Source organism: Babylonia areolata, chromosome 28, assembly GCF_041734735.1.
Source record: "Babylonia areolata isolate BAREFJ2019XMU chromosome 28, ASM4173473v1, whole genome shotgun sequence".
Classification (NCBI taxonomy): Eukaryota; Metazoa; Mollusca; class Gastropoda; order Neogastropoda; family Buccinidae; genus Babylonia; species Babylonia areolata.
The window spans coordinates 2037823-2047197 of record NC_134903.1 but is presented as its reverse complement, the minus strand read 5'-3'; the positions used below and the strand labels follow the sequence as shown (position 1 = coordinate 2047197).

The window sequence follows — 9375 nt, the reverse complement described above, 5'->3', positions numbered from 1 at the left end:
ACCAGACAATAGAGAGTTAGTCAGTAGTCAAGAGGCAAACCAGACAATAGAGTTACATTGAACAGTCAAGAGACAAACCAGACAAAAGAGAGTTACAGTCAGTAGTCAAGAGACAAACCAGACAATAGAGAGTTACACTGAGTAGGCAAGAGGCAAACCAGACAATAGAGAGTTATATTCAGTAGTCAAGAGGCAAACCAGACAATAGAGTAACATTCAGTAGTCAAGAGACAAACCAGACAATAGAGAGTTACATTCAGTAGTCAAGAGACAAACCAGACTATAGAGTTACATTCAGTAGTCAAACGACAAAACAAACTATAGAGTAACATTCAGTAGTCAAGAGACAAACCAGACAATAGAGAGTTACATTGAGTAGTCAACAGACAAACCAGACTATAGAGTAACATTCAGTAGTCAAGAGACAAACCAGTCAAGAGACAAACCAGACAATAGAGAGTTACAGTCAGTAGTCAAAAGACAAACCAGACAATAGAGAGTTACATTCAGTAGTCAAGAGACAAACCAGACAATAGAGAGTTACAGTCAGTAGTCAAGACACAAACCAGACAATAGAGAGTTACAGTCAGTAGTCAAGAGACAAACCAGACAATGGAGAGTTACATTCAGTAGTCAAGAGACAAACCAGACAATAGAGAGTTACATTCAGTAGTCAAGAGACAAACCAGACAATAGAGAGTTACATTCAGTAGTCAAGAGACAAACCAGACAATAGAGAGTTACAGTCAGTAGTCAAGAGATAAAGTAGACAATAGAGAGTTACAGTCAGTAGTCAAAAGACAAACCAGACAATAGAGAGTTACAGTCAGCAGTCAAGAGACAAACCAGACAATGGAGAGTTACCGTCAGTAGTCAAGAGACAAACCAGACAATAGAGAGTTACAGTCAGTAGTCAAGAGACAAACCAGTCAAGAGACAAACCAGACAATAGAGAGTTACAGTCAGTAGTCAAGAGACAAACCAGACAATAGAGAGTTACATTCAGTAGTCAAGAGACAAACCAGACAATAGAGAGTTACAGTCAGTAGTCAAGAGATAAAGTAGACAATAGAGAATTACATTCAGTAGTCAAGAGACAAACCAGACAATAGAGAGTTACAATCAGTAGTCAAGAGACAAACCAGACAATAGAGAGTTACAATCAGTAGTCAAGAGACAAACCAGTCAAGAGACAAACCAGACAATAGAGAGTTACAGTCAGTATTCAAGAGACAAACCAGACAATATAGAGTTACAGTCAGTAGTCAAGAGACAAACCAGACAATAGAGTTACAGTCAGTAGTCAAGAGACAAACCAGACAATAGAGAGTTACAGTCAGCAGTCAAAGGACAAACCAGACAATAGAGTTAGATTCAGTAGTCAAGAGACAAACCAGACAAGAGAGTTACAGTCAGTAGTCAAGAGTCAAACCAGACAATAGAGAGTTATAGTCAGTAGTCAAGAGACAAACCAGACAATAGAGTTACATTCACTAGTCAAGAGACAAACCAGACAATAGAGAGTTACAGTCAGTAGTCAAGAGTCAAACCAGACAATAGAGAGTTACAGTCAGTAGTCAAGAGACAAACCAGACAATAGAGTTACATTCAGTAGTCAAGAGACAAACCAGACAATAGAGAGTTACAGTCAATAGTGAAGGCGAGAGAGGATGAGAGAAACGAGCCCACAGCACACTCAACTCTGAGCACGTGCCGGCCACGGGCAGGAAATCACCACCTCCGATGTGGGATCGAACCAATGTCCTCCCAGTCATAGTCTGCGACACTAACCACTTGGCCATGGCGGCTGGTATGAATTTTGAGGCTTGTTGGCGGGCAAGCTGGGACACCTTATCTTCGTCATGCACACACAGATTTCGTGTTGTGATTGAACGTTCGGCCGATTCTTCCAACACGAATGTACCATACATCTGGTCTTTGATCAACAGCAACAGCAAAAAACAATGGACCCTACAGTACCTGGAACAGTCTGGAGTTGCAGTGTGTGTGTGTGTGTGTGTGTGTGTGTGTGTGTGACGTACCCAAGATCTATTCCGGGAAACAGTCTCCAGGCACAGCTCGATTTGTAACACACTCAACAGCGTCTTGCAAGAGATACACAGGCAAAGCATTCACAGGTCAGAACACTTATTTACACACTCACACTGGTGCATCAAACAAGCATGAACACAATCTTACACGATGACTGATGGGGTCCAAGAGGGGGGTCTAACTATCTTGACAGAAAGAACGCCTCCCACTTACCGAAAGAATGACTTAATGCTGCCCTGCCTCAATAGGCTGCCCTACCTCAATCTATTTTAGTATTTATCCCCGGGATCGGCTATGGGAATGGTGAATGCTGAAAAGTAACGTGTAAAAACAACAACATATATATATATATATATATATATATATATATATATATATATATATATATATATATATATATATACATGTGACCAAGTCCTATGCTTGCTCCAATATTTGCCTTATGCACAAGCTGTATTAGCTTGCCTCACGCACAAGCTGTATTAGCTTGCCTCCCGCACAAGCTGTATTAGCAGACGACAGTTTTCCCTCCTAACCCGCGCACAGAATGTATGACGTCACTCCGCTTACATCATTTTGTCCTCCTGCTCACGCTCGACCAGTGTCGCGTCGCAGTACGCTATTGGCTGAGCTGGAATCTGTGTTTCTGCTCCAAAGTATTTAATTAATAACTCTTTTGTCAGATCAGTAAACTACAAGTATTACATACTTGCAGAATCGTCGCAATTCCATCTTTAAGTCTATTCCATTTGTGTTTGCTTACGTCAAACTGACTTAACGCAGTTTGTAATTTTCAGCGACGAGTTCGTTAAAACTGACCCTGTTCAGGTGACTTAAATTAAGATTATAAATTTATCTTAAATAATCAGCACTTCATTTTATACTCATTATAAAGTAGCTGTTGAGCTCTTTCTTTCGCAACTTATCCGACGCAAATCGGTTCAGGAATCATTTAGAAATCTGTCACTGAACACCTTGAAACAAGCACAGTTCTCATCGGATTTGGGCTGATTAGTGACGATCTGCTCGCAGCACACGTGACGGCCTTTGCGGTCCGCTAAACTTGCTTAAAATGGCACAGTGAGTGATGAGTGGTCATTTTCATACCTGGTCAGTCATCTGACCAGAGCCTGCTCTCTCTCTCCCTTGCTGCGTCGAGCAGTGTGTTGTGTCGTGTGTACCCCCAAAACGGCTGACACCTTGCTATATATCGCTTTTCCTTTTCTTATGTTCTTATAACTATTGTAAATAAAACAATAGAAAACCCCATTTGTGACTGGCCTCTATATGTTCCTGGCCTGTGCGTGGGAATTCTCATCTATCCTTTCAATTAATCATATTTAGTTAAGTCTTTTGTGCTGTACCCTATTAGAACCACTCTAAACACTGCTACATACATATACATATATATATATATTATCAATCGATTTAAGTCCCGGGAACCTTTCTGGTCTCCGCGCTTAAAGAACAACTACAACAGCAACAACAACAAAAACAAAACAACAACTTTTTCAAGAAGCGCTTCTAAATCCTTGTCTGGAACAATTAACATTCATACACAGTTCTCGTCTACGAAGATGGGGCCTTCTCTGCACATTGTCCAAACTTTCCCCCATCACTCACGACCAGGTCGGGGACACAAAAAACGATACTCGCTGGGATGCTGTCTGTTTGACAGGTGGGCTGTTGCCTGTGATGGAGGGTTTTGTACAGTTACGGTTCTTGATCATCTGTATTATAGGTGATGATGATCGTTTAGGGTTTTGTACAGTTACAGTTCTTGATCATCTGTATTATAGGTGATGATGATCGTTTTAAGCATTGTATGACGTTGACTTTTGTTTTGACAGCTGGGGTTGGCTGATGACTTGAATTGGGCTGTTAACATGATTTGGTTCGATTTTGATTTGACTTCAGACATTTGGGGGAAAAAAAAGAAAGAATCAGTGACACGTTTTTCATCATATCACATAAGCATCTTACAGTCTCATAAAGTATCAGTGACACATTTTTAACACATCACACAAAGCATCTAATGGTGATATAAAGTATCAGTGACATATTTCCCATCACATCACACAACACACAAGCATCCTACAGGCATACAAAGTATCAGAGACACATTTTCCAACATCACACAGACATCATACAGGCTCAACAGCGCAGGGCCTTCTCCGGTGTGTGGCCTTGTGAGGACACAACATTGACAGTTGTCTGATGCCATTTGAACAGTGTGGAAGACAGGGCAGCAACAAGAATAAAACAAAGGTGTTAAAAATGATTTGTGCTGTACTTATATACATGCATTTGATTATCTGTGATTGAACTTGATATGGCTGGAAATGATATTTTTCCAAGAGATGTTTTATCTTAAATATGCACACATATATGCGCAATTCATTGTTTATTTGTTGGTTATTGTTATCAGTACATAAAATGAACTGGTTTTATCATGTGTGGGGGTGTAAATGTATGATGTCTTTTATTTCATTTCTATGTTTGACAGTAGAGAACAAAATTAAGGCATGATATTAACGCCTGTGTGTATGGAGCCATTCATTCACGTGTACATCAGGAACTGAAGAAATTGTTTAACTTACCACGATTTGTTTTTGGGATAGATTTTGTCTTATGATTATATTTAAAGATGACTAACTGATAAGATGATTTGTTTTTATAAAGATTTACTTAAGTGATAAGAACAGTTTTTTTTAAAATTGGAGATCCATTCTTATGGATGTACCAATATTTATTGGATCTGTTGATAACATGATTGATTTATTGTGGGATATATATGATTCATTGTGGGATATATATGATTCATTGTGGGATGTATTACTCCAATGTTGCCTTGATTGAGTAAGAAATAAATATTACAAATAAATCAGGTGATTTATTTACAATGATGTGAATTTTTTGTGTGTATTCTGTCTCCCAAGTTGACCTGCTGGTGTTTGAATGCAGAAGATAAAATGTGCATGTTGTAATCCCTGTTGGTTGTATCAAATATGCATGTCAAATACCCGGTAATTCTGATCAGTTTTCAGTTGGTCTTGGAAACACAGACAAGCGTGCACACAGCTCCAACATAAGTATGGCTGCTTGAATGACAGGGTACAAACATTTTGTGAACAGATATCAAATTTCATAGTTCTGTCTGAGCCGTGTTTTGTTTGGTCACTAATCTTATAATCTTATGTCTGTTGTTTTTGGTGTGAATGAGGCAGAATTCCTTTTTATGGGAGGTCACTCTACACAACTAATTACTATAAAGTAGTTGTTTCCCTTAGATCGTCCGCACTTGTGCTGCTTCCTTCTCTCAAAGTGTGTGTGTCGGTGTGTCTGTCTTCTTTTCTTCTCCTACCTTTTCTGTTTTTGTCGGACAGTTTCTCTGTTTATCTTTCTCTCTGTCTCTCTCACTATCTCCTTCACTTCCGCCAGCGTCTCACTTTCTGCTTCTGTCTCTCTGTGTCTGCCATGACTGTGTGGTTCAATGAGTTTGTTGTAACTGTATCCTCCACACCCCAAATGGGGCAACAGGATTACATTTCTCCACACTGCATGTACATATGTACATATACACGCACGCACACACGCATGCAGATTAGGAGAGACGGTGAGAGACAAACAGGAAGATATAGACACAAACGTGCATTCCTTCAGTGCACAGATTAGGAGAGACAGAGACAAACAGGAAGATATAGACACAAACGTGCATTCCTTCATCACACAGACTAGGAGAGACAGAGACAAACAGGAAGATATAGACACAAACGTGCATTCCTTCAGCGCACAGACTAGGAGAGACAGAGACAAACAGGAAGATACAGACACAAACGTGCATTCCTTCAGTGCACAGACTAGGAGAGACGGTGAGAGACAAACAGGAAGATATAGACACAAACGTGCATTCCTTCAGTGCACAGATTAGGAGAGACAGAGACAAACAGGAAGATATAGACACAAACGTGCATTCCTTCAGTGCACAGATTAGGAGAGACAAACAGGAAGATATAGACACAAACGTACATTCCTTCAGTGCACAGACTAGGAGAGACAGAGACAAACAGGAATATATAGACACAAACGTGCATTCCTTCAGTGCACAGACTAGGAGAGACAGAGAGAAACAGGAAGATATAGACACAAACGTGCATTCCTTCAGTTCACAGATTAGGAGAGACAGAGACAAACAGGAAGATATAGACACAAACGTGCATTCCTTCAGTGCACAGATTAGGAGAGACAGTGAGAGACAAACAGGAAGATATAGACACAAACGTGCATTCCTTCAGTGCACAGACTAGGAGAGACAGAGAGAAACAGGAAGATATAGACAGAAACGTGCATTCCTTCAGTGCACAGTTTAGGAGAGACAGAGACAAACAGGAAGATATAGACACAAACGTGCATTCCTTCAGTGCACAGACTAGGAGAGACAGAGACAGACAAACAGGAAGATATAGACACAAACGTGCATTCCTTCAGTGCACAGATTAGGAGAGACGGTGAGAGACAAACAGGAAGATATAGACACAAACGTGCATTCCTTCAGTGCACAGATTAGGAGAGACAGTGAGAGACAAACAGGAAGATATAGACACAAACGTGCATTCCTTCAGCACACAATGATATCCCAGCAAGTCCTTCTTTGCACTTCGTGTATTTATTTCAGCAAGTCTGGTCTGACACTGAATGACATGTGACGCACACAACAAACACCCTGGCTAGCACTGGCTGCATCAGAAGCTGACACGTTTTTCACGTGTGCTCAATCATTGGACTGAAAACACACTTTAATATATGAATACTGGTTTACACTAGTTACGATTTAAAAAACCCGTTTTGGCTGGAAAGGTGACGATAATACAGTCACGAACCTTTTTAACTTTCCATAATTAATTTCAGCTGGTGAACAGTCACACTGAACTACACCGTCATAAAATGGCCAACAAATGGCAGAAATATTGAAATACTCCGTTAGGACTGGACGTCACAACTTCTGATTTAGTCGAAACACACTGAACTAAGACGGGTCGCCGTCATAAAGAGCCCAGCAACTGGCAGGCCTGTTTAAATACGCCATTAGGACTGGACGCCTCAACTTCTGATTTAACAGAAGCTTTTGATTAACAAACAAATAAACAAAAAAAACAAAAAAAATAGGTGGGGGGGGGGGGGGGGGGGGGGGGGAGTCTAGTTCAATTCGAACACACTTTGAAACAGGCGCCATGCCAACAAAAGCCAGACTTAACAAACACTGGAGTACACTTTTTTTTTTATAATGCTGACATAGAGTTGAGAGTAGAGAGAGAAAATGAAATGAGTGAGAGAACATTCTCTCCAAGATCCCACAGACTCCAGAAGCTACCGACTCTGTCCGAGAAACGAGGGGGGGGGGGGGGGAGGGGGGAGGGGTGTGTGATGAGTGGGGTTAGAATGAACTGATGCATCATTTTTCTACCTTAACTTTTTATTGGGGGGGGGGGGCGGGGGGAGGGGTGTGTGATGAATGGGGTTAGAGTGAACTGATGCATCATTTTTCTACCTTAACCTGATCCCTTTTTATTAGGGGGAGATGGGGGACGGGGGGAGTGAATGGGGTTAGAATGAACTGATGCATCATTTTTCTACCTTAACCTGATCCCTTTTTATTAGGGGGAGATGGGGGACGGGGGGAGTGAATGGGGTTATGGGGTTAGAGTGAACTGATGCATCATTTTTTTGGGGGGTGGGGGTCTTGTTCGTTGGGATTATATTTTTCTTTTTCTTTGAAAAGGTCGTTTTTTCACCTAAGCTCCGGTTCATGTCCAGCATGCTTTGGTTTCATTCTTATTACATTCACGCACTGTGCACACACTTTCTGATCTGTCTGTACCTTCCTGAAGAGTACACTGAATACTGGATTCGCACCACAGGAAAGAAATTTGCTTTAAAAAAAATCTTATTTTACAAGTTTGTCATCTTCTGATTTTCTAAACTACGCGCTTTTGTGCACATTGGCGTCAAAACTCTCCTTGCTTGTGTAGTTAGCTAGTGGAGACTCCCTAACCCCCTGTCCTCCCCCCTTCCCCATCTGAGGACACATGAAAGAGGTGGAGACTCCTTAACCCCCCTGTCCTCCCCCCTTCCCCACCTGAGGACACATGAAGGAGGTGGAGACTCCCTAACCCCCTGTCCTCCCCCCTTCCCCCCCCTGAGGACACATGAAGGAGGTGGAGACTCCCTAACCCCCCTGTCCTCCCCCCTTCCCCACCTGAGGACACATGAAGGAGGTGGAGACTCCCTAACCCCCTGTCCTCCCCCCTTCCCCCCCCTGAGGACACATGAAGGAGGTGGAGATTCCCTAACCCCCCTGTCCTCCCCCCTTCCCCACCTGAGGACACATGAAGGAGGTGGAGACTCCCTAACCCCCTGTCCTCCCCCCTTCCCCCCCTGAGGACACATGAAGGAGGTGGAGATTCCCTAACCCCCCTGTCCTCCCCCCCTTCCCCACCTGAGGACACATGAAGGAGGTGGAGACTCCCTAACCACCCTGTCCTCCCCCCTTCCCCGCCTGAGGACACATGAAGGAGGTGGACACTTACTCGGACAGGTCCGTCCGTCGGGATGCCTGTGGCCAGAGAGATCAGAACGAGCCTGCAAAGCAGCTGCGTTCAGAAACGATGCTACAACTGGGTTACGTTCAGACACCGAGCAACGTTGGTAGCGATAGCTACAGACACTGGCAATGACACCTGGAAAACAGTGAAATGTCCACTGAGAAAAACAAAGTCTTCATGAAAATACACTTAGACATCGCACTATAGTTTTGAAGTCCGTGTCCAAAGACAACGACCAGGAAATCAGAGGGACGATAACTAACACCTCTGTCTTTCCCCTGAGCATTTTTTTCAGCACAGGAAATCAAAGGAACCAAAACCAACTCCTGTATCTTTCTCTTGATCAATTTATTTCGTTGATGTGGTTGCTCAAATCTTTAGAAAGAACATCAACAACAACAAGTGGTTCAGCATCAGCTCTGGGATCCAGAAGAACCCCAGCGATTCTATCATTGGTGGCTGCCCTCTAGAATATCAATGTTGCCAAAAAACAGAAAAACAAAAAAACACACAAAAAAACAATACAGGCTGAGGCTGTAAACTTTCCTCGCCCTTTGCATCATTGTGCAAAGGGTTTGTAACGTGGTTTGCAATTCTTTATCTCTTTTATTCATTCATTTACATATTCATATATATATATATATATATATATATATATATATATATATATATATATTTATTTATTCATCTATTTATTTGTTAGTTAGTTAGTTAGTTATAA

The 9375-nt window shown here is 41.9% G+C and overlaps 1 protein-coding gene across 1 annotated transcript in view; it reads left to right on the top strand.

Annotated features, from left to right (window-relative positions):
• LOC143301817 (putative oxidoreductase YteT) overlaps positions 1-4016 on the top strand; it is a 63369-nt gene extending 59353 nt beyond the window's left edge. The window contains exon 14 of the transcript XR_013057843.1: positions 3794-4016. The gene's annotated coding sequence lies outside the window, so the exon portion shown is untranslated. The remainder of the gene's footprint in view (positions 1-3793) is intronic.
• Positions 4017-9375: the final 5359 nt, after the last annotated feature.